Source organism: Lissotriton helveticus, chromosome 8 (genome assembly GCF_964261635.1).
Source record: "Lissotriton helveticus chromosome 8, aLisHel1.1, whole genome shotgun sequence".
Taxonomy (NCBI): domain Eukaryota; kingdom Metazoa; phylum Chordata; class Amphibia; order Caudata; family Salamandridae; genus Lissotriton; species Lissotriton helveticus.
Window position 1 is genome coordinate 1,291,953,451 of NC_136069.1, and position 17,104 is coordinate 1,291,970,554.

Consider the following 17,104-nt stretch of genomic DNA (forward strand, 5'->3'; position numbering starts at 1 on the left):
GCTGTGATAAAACAGTTAGGCATTCACAGATTTTTAAAGAATTCCTTAACGTTGATGTTGTCTAGGGCCAACAAGTCATTGTATATCCTGCCACATCATCAAGTCGACTATTAGAGAGTAATAATGCACTGCACATTTAAATGCTTAGGGTGAGGTCATGGATGAAAGTGCCATGTTTTCTTGCCAATCTGTTGTTGCGAAAGCCCAGCTAAATGAATTTAGACATGCAGCTTAGATTACATGTCTGAAGAAAGGTCTTCTGAACTGAAGTTTAGAAAGCAAATAAGATTGAGAGTTTGTGGAGGGACAACAGCATTGTTATTAAGACAAAGGTTTATGGGTTCCATGATAAAACCTATGGTTCTTGTGAGGGATCCGTTTGTTTTTTTGTGGTTGACCAATGTTGAAATGATAGCGTTGGTAGTAGATGAGCCTGGCTGTGTTAGAGAATGTGAAATTAGGTGTTATATTATTGTGTTCTTAACTGCCAACTATCCATCACTGGTTCTCCTCCTACCTTTTCAATAGACACTAAAGAAATATAGTTGGCTTGGTACCAACTCTGTCTTCTTAATAAAGTGAAACTGTTTCTTCCAGAAAGCAACTTCAGAACTCCTGTTCAAGCCCTCATAGTCTCCCATCTGATGATAACTCACTGCTCCACATCCTCCCTGACTGCACAAATGCATCCCTTAAGGACATCCTACACGCTGCAGCATTTCTCAGCTAGGACCTGAAGAAATATAATCACATCACCCCCCCATCATGAACTCCATTGCCTGAGCTTGCATGCTTCAATGTCTTGAAAACCTGCTGCATCATTCACAAAGCCATCATAATCAATACCCCACTTATCTTCAGACAAGCTCATCAATTCTGGTGGTTCTCAAAACACCCACATATATTACACCATCCAACTACTGACTAAGGTGTGCAAAAAGAAAAAGAAAAAGCAGCATATATTTTCCATCTAGGCACCCAGGATGTGAATGACATCCCCGTACCCCTCAGGACTGAATCTTAGACAAATTCAGTTATTTTAAGTTGTTTTATTTCAGTACCTGGATGCTGGTGGGCAAAAGGTATAGTGTATGGATTTTGTCTGATTTTTAAGAGTGAGCTCTGAATTCAATAGCTGAGATTCGAAGTGTTAAACTATGAGCTATCTAATACTAAAGGTTTCAATGTGTGACCTTCAGCATTAGAAAGGTTGTGTATTAGCTTAGTGAGATTTGCTTCTTTAGCTTCCCTTCTCAAGTATATGAAGAAATATGTGGAAATACTGACATTGATGTTTTCTCTTGTGATGACGAGAATCTTTGTTTTGTTCCAAAAGAGGGTGATGAGGTTAAAGAAGTTTGAATACAAGGTTGAGTGTGCCATTTTCTTTGGTAATCTGATGTTGAGATAGGCGACTGGAATGAATTTAGTCATGCAGCTTAGGTTGCATGCCTGGTTAGAGGTCTTCTGAACTGATGTTTAGAAAGCAAATAAAGTTGAGAGGTTTTGGAGGAACAATATCATTGTTGTTATTAAGACAAAGGTGTTTGACTTCCATGATAAAATATTATTCTCATGAGTATAATGGGTGGAAAGCCATTCTCTTATAGAGAATATGAAATTAGGTCATCTGATATTTACAGATAGCAAGGAGAGTATGTTGAGACTAAAGTTTGGGAAAATGTTCTGTGTTTGAGGTTAATTGTGCTCTTGACTGACAATTGTCCTTCAATGGTCTTCTTACTACATTTCCAACTGACACCAAAAAATAAAGGCAGCATGGTATCAGCTCTTTCTTCTATTTGTTCCAGAACATATTTTCAGAACTGCTGTTCAAGCCCTTATACTCTCTCATCTAAATGATGGTAACTTCTTGTTCAACAGCACTCATGACTTCACAAATGCATCTCTTAAGGACATCCTACACAATGCAGCATGTCTACTCTAGGGCCTGAATAAATCTAAGCACATTACCCCCATCATGATGGTACTCCATTGACTCCCCTTGCCGACTTTAACCATCTTCAAAACCGGTTGCATCCTTTTCAAAGCCATCACGGCCAGCACCCCCTTACCTTGTAGACATACTTCTCATCTCTGGGGGTTCTCAGCACAGCCACAACCATCACACCATCAGACTTTGGAGTAAGGTTCTTAAAAAAGAAAGAAACAAGGCAGAAAGCCTTTTCCATCTATATATCCCTGTATAAATCATGACTCTCCCAGAGCTGCTGATGTGTAGGAAAGAGTTGAAGGTGCACCTCTTTAAAGAACACTACAACAGGCCTCATTACGATGGCAGCCGAATACCACCAACAGGCCATTTGTGGCGGTCTACCTGACATCTAGGCCATCTGCCCAACCGCCAGATTACAATGCTGGTGGTCGTAGCACAGAGGTCGGGGGAAGATCGCTGCCTCCAACAGGATCCAAGATCCCATCGCATGGGGGTTAGACCTCTATTTCTACAATGGATGGGGTGCCTGCACAGGCACCGCCATAGGGATTAGGATGTCCCTTGCCGGCTCCCTTTTCATGGCTGTCCCACTGTCATGAAAAGGCAGACAGAAACGGACTGTGGGGGCCCCAATCAGGATCCCAGCCCCAGTGGGCGCCTGCTGAGTGGCCTGGGGGCAACATGTAGTGCCTCCCACACATCCATGAACCGTGTCCCAGGTTGTCCGACGGTCTTCCATCGTAATCAGACCCTACATCACAATGCATTCATCGTAATCAGACCCTACATCACAATGCATTCAAAGTCCACAACCCAAATACTTCTATCACTTATTGACATTATGTTTATCTCTGACACTATAGAGCAGTTCACAACCTTTCGGCTAGATTTGTGCTATGGAAATATCACTTACGTACATACATACATGCATACATACATACCAGCAAATAGCAAAACTGTCCTACCACTTATTTAAGGACTTGATCTCCTGAATGTCTGGAAAAGGGATAATTCATTATAGGTTCCTTATTTGACATGAGAGTGGGACGATATGGTGTGTACTCTTAAAAGGTAATAAGGGAGCCAAGAGAGTCACATCACTTGTGGTATAAATGTACCAAAGTAGATGTGCATCCTCATTCTCGTTCTTAGATGTCTGTTTTAAGGGTATGTGGAAAGAACATTGGGATTGTAATATTAGTCAAATCTTGACAATTTTCTGACATTAACAAAGCAGCCTCCATACAACTCTTTGAAGGAAGCTGAACTGACCCTCAGACCTCAGAACTGCTTTACAATCTCTGGTGCTGTCGTATGTTCATGGCATTCATAATATACTCCCTAGCTCACTCACTCATCCGATTTTTTATTTTTTCAAGGCTAAGCAGCATACAGCTGATTAACTTGACAAAGGCACCAAGAAATCTGATCACATCACACCTATCCTGAACTGACCTCTGTTGGTTTGCCCTACAATCCTGAATCCACTTCAAAATACCATGCATTGTTCAAAAAGCCCTTAATGCTGGTATCCTCAGCTATAACGCCGCATCTCACTGGATGACTAAGAGTGACACCAGAAGATAGCTGGTGTTCTACTTGAAATCAGAAAGACAAGGATATCCAACACAATGAATCAATCCTGTACAGGCAAGCATCAAGATTGTGTAAGTCTTCCAGCAGAACTTGGACTCACCCCTAACTTACTGCCCCTCTGGAAAAAACAAAACCTAAGGATGCCTTGTTTCAAAATGAACCTCAGTTTCTAAACTTGTCTCCCATTGCCTTAAACAAGGTTCTTTGTGTCATGTAGCTCATGTTCTTGGAAGAAATTGATTGCTCTGTGGACATACGTAAGCATGTTCACCACGCTTATCAGCTTCCAAGGCTGGTATTATAGTATTTTACTGGTTTTATATGCAGCTCTCCTTTGTCTCTGTGATGATATGTGAACTCTACAAATATTGTAAATAAATAAACTAATTAATAAATAATATATAAATACGTAAGCTGGTTACAATGGTTTTCTTACATGCTAGCTCAGGTAAATTTGATAGTTTTCTACTGGGATTGTCATAATTGTTTTTTCCCCTCGGGGCCAGAATGGAAACTCATAGTCTAATAGCTCTGTCGCACAACTCAGTAATTCCTAAAAAACAATGGACCGCATTCACAAAACTAAGAGGTCCATTAGGATGGCGGACGGACTTTCCTGTCTGAGGACGGGACCGTCCGCCACAGGGGCGGAGGTCCCGTCCATGGAATTAGGATGCACCCACCACAGTGGTGGGTGCATCCCGCATTTTTAACTTTGCGGTGGGCGATGCTGAAAGCACCGCCCGCCGCAGTGTTAAAAATGCATGTTGTGCATTTCAAAGCACAACATGACAGGCACCGCGCGGTGCCTGCCATGTTGTATTTTGAAACGCAGCCCCATGTGCACCCCCTACCCCCCCTTCACCCTGGGGGCCCACAACGGGCCCCCAAAGCAAGGACTGTGTGCATTTTCGTGGCGGCATTGCCGCCTCGGAAAGGCATAGCCCCCAGCCCATCCTAATATGGCTGGCGGTGTCTGATAGACACCACCACCATATTAGAGCTTTTCTGCCGCGGTCTTCCCGTCCGCCACGGTCCCCCCTGCCATTGTAATAAGGCGGGGGGAAATAGGTGGCGGACGGGCAAGGATGGCGGACGGATCGCCACCGCCTGCATGGCGGTGGCGATCCGTCCGCCATCCTAATTGACCCCTAACTTTGGAGTTACGTAAAGAAGTGCTACTTTATGTATTCCAAAATATAGTCCACAAACCTGCAGCCACAGATCTCCATCTCCGCCTTTCTTGTCTTTTATATACAGAGATACCCGTCACAGACGCGGAAAGCTTCCAACACAGACGTATATGTTTTAGTAGTAAATGTAGAATGGACAAGTGAGTGTAGTGGGTATTGGTGAATACTAACCCTGGGCGTAGTGTGCGGAGTGGGGCTCCGCGGAGCTACGCGAAGTGGGCACAAAACTACGCCCACCCGCGCACTCCGCGTAGCCCCACTACGCACCGCCCGCCTCCCTCCCGCCCTCCCTAAATATGTAAATAAAAGGATAGAAAGGTTTTAAAGACACTTACCTTGTCCGCCGCGTCCCCGGGGCTCCCTCTCGCCGTCCCTGGATTCGCGCCGCCGCCATTTCGGATACTAATGCGCATGCACGGGTGCCCGCGCATGCGCATTGCTCACGAGAAATGCGCATGCGCGGCCGCCCGCGCATGCGCATTAGTATCCGAAATGGCGGCGCGAATCCAGGGACGGCGAGAGAAAGCCCCTGGGACGCGGCGGACAAGGTAAGTGTCTTTAAAACCTTTCTATCCTTTTATTTACATATTTAGGGAGGGCGGGAGGGAGGCAAGTGGCGGCCGGGTACGCACCGTCTGCGGAGCGCGCGTAGTGCCGCCTGGCTACGCCCGCTACGCAAAATGCGTAGGAGACGGCACTACGCGCACTCCGTGCACGGAGCGTAGCTGGCCGCCCACGGTTAGTGAATACCTACTATGGGGGGGATTCAGGGAAATTAAAAGAGGTGTTTAGTGAGGGACATCACAGTACACAACGCTCCCAATAATGACTTAGACAATTCCAAATCACAAAATGCACACCTACATATAATGTAACAGTGCTACTGTCAATGGGGACTTAAGTGTACTACAGAGAAGCATGTGAGTATGTCAAGCACCAGACATGGGAAAACACTGGCACTGCATGACACACCTATAGAAAACAATGGTATTATAAATTAAAACATTGAACTATTTAAAAATCTTTAAACTTACATTTCCCACAATACTCAGTGCAACAGTAGGGAAAGTGTTGGATAGCGGAGAGGTAGAAATTACTATTCGCACTCCAATCAGTGCAACAGTAGGGAAAGTGTTGGATAGCGGAGGGGTAAAAAATACTATTCCCACTCCTGTGAGTGCGACAGTAGGGAAAGTGTTGGACAGCGGAGGGGTAACAATTCCTATTCCCACTCTAGTGAGTGCAGCAGTAGGGAAAGTGTTGGAAAGCAGAGGGGTAAAAATTTCTAATCCCACTCAAATTAGTGCAACAGTAGGGAAACTGTTGAATTGCGGAGGGATACAATGTATTATTCCCACTCCAGACAGTGCAACAGTGGGGAAAGTTTTGGATAACGAAAGGATAAAAATTATTATCCCCACTCCAGTCAGTATATCAATATGGAAAGTGTTGGATTGCGGAGGGGTAAAATTTACTATTCTCAATCCAGTAAAATCAAAATATCATCAACAAAAGTTTTTTTTTTTTAAAGTAAATAAAGAAATATAAATATGTTAAAAAAAGATATTTAATATTAAAAATAAGTGAGGTAGAAGAAGATAGAGAGAAGGGTGAAGGGAGGAATATGACATTAATTGATGTGAAAAGAGATAGAGAGTAGGATGAGGTGGAGAAAGAGGTGAGTTGGAGAAAGAGCTACGGATAGAGACAGAATAGTAAGATAGAGAACAGAGGAATAGACAAAAAGAAGAGTTAGAAAGGGTGAGTTGAAATAGACATGAATGTACAACAACATGGAGGTAATTATTGAGTATAAGAGGTAGAGAAATAAATGAGAGCCATGAAGTAGAGGAAAATCAGGTAGGATAGATGAGGCAACAAATGAATGGTGAGGTAAATGGAGATGTTTGGTTGTGGGCTGTTGTCGGATGAATGGGCGGACATAGAACCTAGGAAGCTTTATGTGCTCTGCAATTTTGCCATTTATTCACTGATCAGAGGTAATACAGGGTCTGTATTATAATTCCTTCACTCTCTGGGTTCCGGAATTCTTTAGCTTCTTCACTTTTTCTTCATTCATCTCGTTCACAGGTTCTTTCTTCCAGGTGGGGAACCCCAGGATGCTTGAGAGAAAAGGACAGAAGGAAGGTGAGTAACACAGTTGATTTATGTTGATCTATGATACCGCCCTTCGCCACACCCAAGAAGGTGTCACAAGTGAGTTTCACATACTCCGGAAGGAGGACTGATTGGTGGGTAGTGTTGAGGGGGTGGTTTTCTCCCTCTCACTCGCACAGTGAAAATATTAGGCAGCACAAGTGGAAATAGTAGGCAGCACAAATAGCGGTAGGCAACCCCCCCACATGGTGCCAGATAAGGTAATATATTACATCAAATATGAGAGGACAAAAGAAAAGAGAAAAACACAAAATTCTTGCTTAAGTAGACCTGCCAGGCTCCCTAGGACCCTGCCCTCTGCCTCTGGGTTTTGTCTGAGCCCAACTGGAGAGGCTCTCTATTTCAAGTATTAGATTACTGTTCCCGGATGTATTCTCGTTTCAATAATGCGCCGATTGTGCTCACATTTCAATAATGAGCCTGTTTGTACTCGGACGGATACTTTAGCTTGTTTGTGCTCATATGTGTACAGCTGTGCTCAGCGTGTAAGCTTGCGTGACCTCCTCCTCCCCTTTCAACGATGTTCTCCCAGGTCACGTGTATGCCTTCACCACTCTGCTCCCTTCCTTCCTAGTTTTTAGGTCTTGGCCTGATTCAGCGCATGCGTTGGTCTGGCCGAGACATTTAGTATCTGCTTTGAAAAGTGCTACTTGCTCGGCGACCAGCTTACTATCACACACACAAGCGCGCTTGTGATGTGCACAGCTGCCATCGTGCACAGCTGCCATTTGGCTTCTTTTATTGCGTGTGTGATAGCACTCCCTTACCACCTGCGCCTTGCTTCAATGCCCGCGTCCCTCTGCAACATGAAGACATTCAGTGCGATTTTTTGCCCTTAGCTCCTGCAGGAAGTGTTTGTTGTCCACGCGCTTTGTGTTGGTGTACACAGTTTTGTTTGGTTATATTTAACTTTTTTAGTTATCGCTCAAACAAGGCCATCTGCCATAATAAAAACATACATTAAAATGTCCTCTGTGCATCATGGCGCATGTACATGCACACACCTTGGCGAAAGTGTGCCTAAGTTTCATGATGCACGCATGTGTCACGACTCACAGCTATACACCACCAGCTATCCTTTTGAATGGGTTTTCTTCTTTAGAAAGCCCAGTGCAAGATCGCTTTAAGATGCATGCATTTATAAGCGACTGACAATTAAAAAAAATTGGGAAAACAAATAGCTCAATCTTTTAGAGAGGGGATCTGTTGGCCTTGTGAATGCCTCAAAGCTCTGAAATAAAAAACTTCACGTCCTTCCAAGTTTCTGAAAAAAATCCTGCCTCATCTCGCTATTGAGACACGAAAATAGTGAGGATGTGGGAGCGATAGTTCAGCGTCTGCATCCGGGGACAACACCAGAGATTCAACGTCCCACTGAGCTGCTGTCAAGTTGGGTTTATTTTGAAGCCAATATTTCCTGAAGAACTAGGTGCCGCCTCTTCCAGTTGTAAGCAAATATGACCTCTTTTCCCCTTTTTAGCGTAATTTTTATCTGAGGGCCTTACCGCCACAAGCTGACTAAACCAGAGTCTGAATAAACAACCCATCTGACAGGCAGTTTGCGTGGGGTGCGTCACTTCACTGAGCTTGTGACGCAAATTATTTCCGAGCATAGACACCTGTGAAAAAATTTGGAAAAACACATACATCAGCCCTCTACACAGCACCCAGCTGTGAAATCCTAAACTCCGCAAAGTTATTAGGCTAGACCAGGGGTCATCAATCTTTTCTGTAATAGGAGCTGCATCTAAATAAAATCATACTGAGCTACTCATAATATTAGTGTGATAAAAACAACCACATCAGACAAGATTATATTAGTAGCTACTCCCATGCAAGATTACCAGAAGTGATCACTTAAGTGCATCAGGTAGTGTTGCCAGCGGTAATGTAAATCAAGCATTTGCAATGGTTTCTCATTAGCGAGAGTTTAAGCTATTGTAAATCACAATGCCTTTTATATAAATGTTTTGATAATTAACACATAATTAAAAGACTGTCATGTACAATGGCAATAGTTCAAACTCTTGTGGATGTGAGACCTATTGCTTGTTGAACAAGGACTCAAGGCTCACGTGCATAGCATTTTCATTAACAAGTCTGCACTGCTAGTGTAACCTAAAACCAAAAAGTAGTGTAGCAGGTGGGCCATGGGCCTTAGAGCAAGGAAGTAAATGCCCCCCTGGCTGCTGTGTTAATTGCAAAATCCAGCACTAACCAGGGTTCAGTGGGCTCCTTAGGGCTCTGGTCCCGGTGCCACTGCATCTGCTGCACCAATGGAAGTTACACCCCTGAAGCCAATAGATCTGGTGCTGGGCACCAGCCTTTTGACATGTCAACATTTGTTTTGTTTTATCATAGTTGTTGCAAAGCTCCGTTTTTGGGGTAGCTGCCAGGTTCGCATCAATCTAAAACAAGCATTGGCATAGCCAATAGGTCTAGCTTTTGGGACCTTATAAGTATTTAGTTGTGCAGCACAATATCATTGGTGCATGGCTAAACAGTTATAAGGTCCCAAAGGCGAGACCTATTGGCTATGCCAATGCTTGTTATTTTGAGGAGTGTCCCCGGTCACTCATCGCTAATGCCGCAACTCTCCAACAAAAGAGGTGTTCTCTACACAGGTTTGCTGCTTTTTTCTTGTTGGGTGGTTTGTGAACAGGATGGAAATCTGAAATGCGTGAAGCATAAAGCCCAAGCCTACAATTTTGTTGAAAGCTGGCTGCAGATGTCACTGCTGTCCTCACCGCAAGAGGTTACTTTCCGGGAGGTCATCCTCATCTAAGGGCAAGCTTTTTTGTTGGATATTAGCGGCTATGCCTTGGCCACGAGGAAGACCCACCGAGCAATGGCGGATCCTTGGCGTCTGGAAGATTCGATGCCAGTGAAGGAACGGTAAACCTTAAACGTGAGTGACTAAAGCAATAGCAGCACACCGACTTTCTTTGCACTCTTCAACCTACTAGGGATGTTTTTTATGCATATTAAGAATTTGCGGCAACACCCACTGGTGATTTTATTAAAAGTACAGACTACAAATACCAGAAGGCAATGAAGCCAATGCCCACTGATGCTGGAGCACACGCCCACTGGGGCTGGACTTGTTCAATGAATCACAGGTGTTCTCTACACAAGCTTGCTGCTTCATTCTTGTTGGGTGGTTTGTGAACAAGGATGAAAATCTGAAACACGCAAAGCCTAAAACCCAAGCCTATAATTTTGTTGAAAGCTGGATGCGGATGTCACTATTGTCCTCACTGCAAGAGGTTACTTTCCGGGAGGTTGTCCTCTTCTAAGGGCAACCTTTTTGTTGGGTATTAGCGGCTATGCCTTGGCCGGAGGACGACCCACCACGCAATGGCGAATCCTTGGCATCTGGAAGATTTGACGCCAGTGAAGGATTGGTAAAGCTTAAACGTGAGTGACTAAAGCAATAGCAGTACACCCAACTTTCTTTGCTGTCATCAACCCACTAGGGATGTTATTTTTGCATACTAAGAATTTGTGGGAACTAGAGACTACAAATACCAGAAGGCAATAAAGCCTACGGCCATTAATGCTGGAGTACACACCCACAGGGGCTGGTCTTGTTCAATAAATCACACGTGTTCTCTACACAAGCTTGCTGCTTCTTTCTTGTTGGGTGGTTTGTGAACAAGAATGAAAATCTGAAACACGTAAAGCCTAAAGCCCAAGACTATAATTTTGTTGAAAGCTGAATGTGGATGTCACTGCTGTCCACACCGCAAGAGGTTACTTTCCGGGAGTTCATCATCATCTAAGTGTCTAAAGCAATAGCAGCACGCCCGACTTTCTTTGCTGTCATCAGCCATTTGGGGATGTTATTTTTGCATATTAAGAATTTGCGGCAACACCCACTGGGGATTTCATTAAAAGTAGAGATTACAAGTACCAGGAGGCAATGAAGCCTATAGCCACTTAGGCAGGAGCACACGCCCACAGGGGTCGGACTCTGTCAATAAATCACAGGTGTTCTCCACACACTATTGCTGCTTGTTTCTTGTTGGGTGGTTTGTGAACAAGGATGAAAATCTGAAACACTTAAAGCCTAAAGCCCAAGCCAATAATTTTGTTGAAAGCTGGATGCGGATATCACTGCTGTCCTCACCGCAAGAAGTTACTTTCCGGGAGGTCGTCCTCATCTAAGGGCAACCTTTTTTGTTGGAGATATGTACACACACATATATATGTATATATATATATATATATATATATATATATATATATATATATATATATATATATATATACATATATATTTATATATATATATATATATATATATATATATATATATATATATATATATATATATACATATATATATATATATATTTGGTTGAAGGAAAAGAAGGTGAAATACGTCAGCATCAATAAAATCTCACATTATGACCTTGTACTGCAGGTGGATTTATTTTGAAGAAATAATAATTTTTTTTTTTTTTTTAAGTTTTTATTGAGCAGAAAGAGATTAAAATACAATTCTTGAATGAGGTGTTTTAAACAATGGAATTAAAAACCGGTTTAGAAAAGAAGCTTCTTCCACCAATTGAAATACACAAATATAAAACATGATTAAGGAGCGAATTAAAAAATGGGGCTAAAAGTTTTAGATATACAAATCCTAAAGCAGGCATTAGTGTACTCCTTAATTTCACAACATATTGATTAATTTTCAGATACAGTCGGTATGTAGCAATCGCAAACTTTGATCATAAAGTGCAGGTGCAATACAATACAGTCCAACATATTAGAGACAATGTGCAAAATCCGCAAACTTAAGTGTAAAGTGCAAATGCAAAAATAGTGCAATCCAACCTGAAATAAAGTGCTTGAATAGAACAGTTTGCTTTTTTGAATCAGTTTAACAATTTTTCATGCCTGCTTTTATAATCTTTTCTATCTAATTTTAGTATTCGATCTGATTTTTAATTAAGCCCCCCTTTTATCGTCTCTAAATTCTCGAAGTATTTCCATTTTCTTTAAAAACTTCTGATTGCTCCCACTCTACAGGCGTAAGCTTTTTCAAAGTTCCTGGACCTCCGCATTTTATTAAGCCATTTTAAATGGGATGGAGGTTCCTTAGATTTCCAATTTTGGAGTATTAGGGAACGAGCAACTGTACATGAGATAAACAAAAAAGTTTCCTCGTTCTTATTGAGGGAGCCTCTATCTTTGGATATTCCAAAAAGGGCCAGTTCAGCTGAAGGTGTTAATGTTTTCCCTATTGCCTCCTTAATGTCTTTGAATATAGCTTCCCAAAAGGATTACAGTTGAGAGCAAGAAAAAAAGGTATGGAGCCAACCTCCCTGGCCGGTATCTAGGCATCTAAAACATTTATTCTCAGCCTCTGGGAACCTTTTTTCAAGTGCTTCCGGAGTCCAGTACGCTAGCCAGCGGGACAAGAAGGCCATCCTTTTAAAATTAGCGGCACGTAGCGATTTATATCCTAACATACTTATGGTTTCCCATTCCTTATGTGTTATATTACATTGGGTTCGGTTAAATATTTTCTCTAAATGGCTATCCACCGTATTTAGATGACCACCACAATGGAGCCTTTTGTACCAATTTCCTATGCCAGTGATTTTAGCCTCATAGAGAAATGTAACCAACTCACCCACTATGGGAAGATGTCCACCAATAGTTTTTCTTAAAAAGTGGGAAATTTGTAGATATTCAAAAAGAGTTGGTTGCATGGGAGTAGTTGTTCTAGCCAGGACTTCTTGCCATGAAATTATTCTGTTTTGGACAAAGAAGTGTCTTAATTACCGGAATCCCAGCTTCTCCCAATTTAAAATTCGGTTGCTGCTAATTTGGAGGCCCAAACCGGAGCACTCACTTAGGCTTAAAAACTGTGACGCTGAAAAACTCAAATTTTTCTTAAAAAAGGATTGTATTCTAGATAGATGCTCTTTTATTGTCTTATATCTGGTCCTTTTGGGGAGTTTTGCGGTCTTTAAAAATACCTGAGTTTGGGAATCAGACTCTTGTAGCATTTTTACTAAGAAGAAGCTATCTCGTTTGTTTTTTAATCCTATCAGACCTGCCACCAAGTCCAGAAAGGCGGCCTCATAATATGTTTTTATGTGTGGAAGAGCAAGTCCCCCCTGGTCAACTGGGAGTTGAATAACGGAAAGCTTTACTCTGGGGTTTTTACCCCCCAAACAAAGCTTCTGATCATAGATTCGATGTCTTTAAAAAAAGTAGAATTCAACTTAATAGGTACATTACTGAATAAAAAGATTAATAAGGGTAGAATCTACATCTTGATCAGAGATATCCTGCCTATCAAGGATAGAGGAATTAAAAGCCATTGGGAGAGAAGATTCTTTATTTTATTCTTCATTCTCTCATAGTTAAGGAGATATAGCTGGTGATAATCACAGGTCACATAGATGCCTAAGTATCTAATTGGGTCTTGACTTATGGCCTGGACATGCAGACAAGACGGAAGGTGGCTAAGATTAGTATTTAATGCAAGGACCTCTGTTTTTTTTGTATTGATTTTGTAGCTTCCGATTTGTTCATCTGCTTTGAATTCTTTTAGTATGCTTTCAATATTCTCCTTGTTTGGCTTTGCATAGAGGATTATATAATCGGCGAATAATTTAAGCTTCGCCATCCCAGTAATCGGGGGGAGGATATCGGGATTGTTTCTAATTTTGATAACCATGGGTTCAATAAAGAAAGTAAAAAGGAGGGGGGATAAAGGGCAGCCCTGCCTGGTTCCATGATTAACTTGGATTGAGCCAGCTTTTTCTGAATTTATTATAATCTGTGCAGAGGCACCTTGATAGATGTTTTGGAGCATTTCAATCACCTGTTCGGGGAACCCGAATTTATTAAGAGAGTAGAACAGGGTTGCCCAATTAACTAGGTCAAACGCTTTTTCAGCGTCGACCATGAGGATACAGGCGGGGGTTGAATTTACATTAAAATAGTCTAAAGCCTGTATTAAAAATTCAGTGTTAGAAGCCATAATACGACCTGCTATAAATCCTGACTGATCACTATGTATGACTTCTTGTGCTGCATACATAAAACGCTGGGCCCAGATTTTCATGAGGATTTTATAGTCAGAATTTAAAAGACTTATTGGTCTGTAAGAGTTGATATCTTCTGGGCTTTTGTCTTTTTTTACGAATGATATTATTATTGCTTCTTTAAAAGACGCGGGTACCATTCCTCCTGACTTGATGTAGTTAAATAAATTCATGAGTGGAATGACTAGTTCTTTTATAAAGGTTTTATAGAATTCAATTGGGTACCCGTCATGCCCACAGGCTTTCGCCCCTGGTGTTGTCTTTATAGCTTCTACTATTTCTCCTGTATTAATTTCTAACCCTAGTTGTAGAGCCCGATTAGAGGTGATCTTTGGGATATCTAGATTAAAAAAATATTCCTGAATCTGACCCTCCTCTACTTGGTATTCAGTGGAATAAATGCGATTAAAATGCTCCAGAAAGGCCCTTTGAATCGACCTATTATCCGTTAGCTCTTGATTGTTAGATGGATTTCTGATTTTAACTATCGCAGCAGATTCTTGTTTTTTCCTCACAGAGTTAGCTAGGAGCTTTCCGGCTAATTGGCTGTCCTCGTATATTCTTTGTTGGAAGGTTTTTGAGCTGTTGATTTCTTCCAGAACAAAGAAATCCCTTAATTCTGCTTTTGCCTTCTCCAAGTGATTCGGACAAAGAATAAGCTGGAGAGCATATTCTATATCTACAGCTTTTTGGAGCATCACTATCTTTTCTCTCCTCTTTTTGGCCTGGGCGGAAGTAAAAGAAAGTATCTGTCCACGTGCTGCTGCCTTGAATCCCTCCCAGACAGAGAATGGTTCTGCTGAATTGTTATTAATAGTAAAGTATTCTGAGATCCATTCTCCGAAACCAGCCACCCAGTCGGGGTTCTGGAGCAGGGTCTGATCCAGCTGCCACCTGGACTGTTTCCTGCCTCCATCACCTAAATTAACTTCCAGTTCTATTTTTCCATGGTCAGAAAAGGGATTGCAGCCGATGGTTGAAGTTAGAATCTGAATTGATCTTGATATCAAGAAAAAATCAATTCTAGATGCCGTCTTAAAACAGTGTGAAAAACAAGTGTAAGATGCCCCTTCTTGGTTTAAAAAACGCCATGGATCTATAAGCTGGTATTCTGAGATAAGGGCGTCCATAGCTTTTTTTGTGTTAGGATTTAGTTGTTTCTTATTTTTATTACAGGTGTCTTTTTTTAAGTTTTGTAAGTAGTTGAAATCCCCTCCCATGATGATCTGTCCTGGGACTCCCCTAAGGAGGTTGTTGATTTCTAAAGTACTAGATACCTCGTCAAATATTTGCCCATAATAATTTACAAAGTTAATTATTTTCCCTTGGATTTTGATTGCTACCCATAGCCATCTCCCTTTAGGGTCCCTTCTTATTTTTAGAATTTCTCCAGATAATTTCCTTGAAAAGTAGATTGCATCGCCTCTCTGTGCCACCCCAGCTGAGGCAAAAAACACATGGGAAAAATAACTCGGGATAAATAAATTGGGGGTGTTGGTTTTTAAATGGGTTTCTTGGAGAAATATCATGTGGGGACTTAGAGAAACTGCCCATTTTATGAGAGCACCGTTTTTTTGTTTGTTTAGAACACCATTGGCGTTGACTGATAGGATATTGCATTTGTTCATTACCATAGAAAAGTTTTTACATCAACAGTTCCCTCATTCAAAATATGATACACGCCCTGCCTACAATTCTGCTCTTTTTTACTGCTTTCAACCCTACCCACCCTCCCTCCCCCTCCCGGACTGAACCCCCTCCCTCTCCTGGGAAGTGGCCCCTTTCGTATCCCCCCACGCTGACCACATTCCCCCCCCCTTCGGATGGACTGGGTGTCTTCTTGTTACACCCTGGTGACCCTTTTAGCCCGGTACCCCCCACTCGACAGCCCAAATTATAATTTTTTTTTTTTTTTATACTTTGACAGAATCTCTTCCTTTATCCTAAAATCAGCAAAATTTATTAGGATAGTTCTGGGAAAAGTAGAATTATTGAACCTCTGAGCCGGGACCCGGTGTGCTCTCATAATGGACAAATCACCTTCAAACTCCGGCAATACCTTTTGATGAATAAAAGAGTTGACCCATTGGAGCATATTTGAGCCTTCCAATCCTTCAGGAACCCCCACTATCCTAAGATTGGATCTTCGGGAATGATTTTCAAGCTCCTCAAGTTTGTTTTCAAGTTTACTTTCCATGAGGCTCTTCTTAGTTGCTGTCTTTTCAGCCTCTATTTTTGCCACATTGATGTGGTCCTCAAGAGCCGAGATTCTTTCCTCCGCCTCGTTTAATCTTGTGGGGAGACCTTGCATTGATTCTTCAAATTTTTCCAATCTGGAATGTAAAACAGCTATCTCCACTTGCTGATTCGACTTTATCTCTCGTATTTCATCCAAGATCAGGTTTAACATCTCCCGGATGTCCATTTGATAACTCACTTCCTTCTCGGGGCTGCTGATTTCCCCTTTTGAGATAGCTGGGGCGTTGTGGTTGAAATTGCTGATGTTAAACCTTTTAGGTTCTCTACTTGATGTACTTGATGTAGTCCGACATAAGAGCAGGAGGGTGATTGAGGAGCTGGAACAGACGGTGAGTTCTGCTCAAAGAGAGTCTCTAGATTAGGATCCTCGCTGATCAAAATCGGACTTTCTTCTGTTTCATTTGCCATAATGCTTGTTTGAGGCTTTTCTACCATCATAGGGCCGCTTGACTTTAATAAGGAGAGAGCTACACATCTTGTTGGTGGTACGATCTCGGGCAGTTGTGTAAGAGATACATCCCCTGCTATTGTTGCTGAGGTTGAGGCTAGAATTTCATCTCCTGTTTCTGGATTTTTCTCAAGCAGGATAATTGAAGTTTGGGGGGTACGATCGGCTCTCTTTTCAAATAAGGGGAAGTCTCTTTTCTCCTTCACTGGATTTTCAGTTTTCTCGCCAGAGGGAGACTCGGCCCTTGTTCCATTTTTTGTTGAAACACCATTTTTATTTGATATTGGGGTATTTTCTACCGTTTCCTCCATGGGGCTTTCTCCTCCTTCTTTTCCTCCTGCTTCTCCTAATTCCCCTGATCTTTCATTGGGAGGAGAGGCTAAAGTAGTCTGAAGTTCGTCTTCGG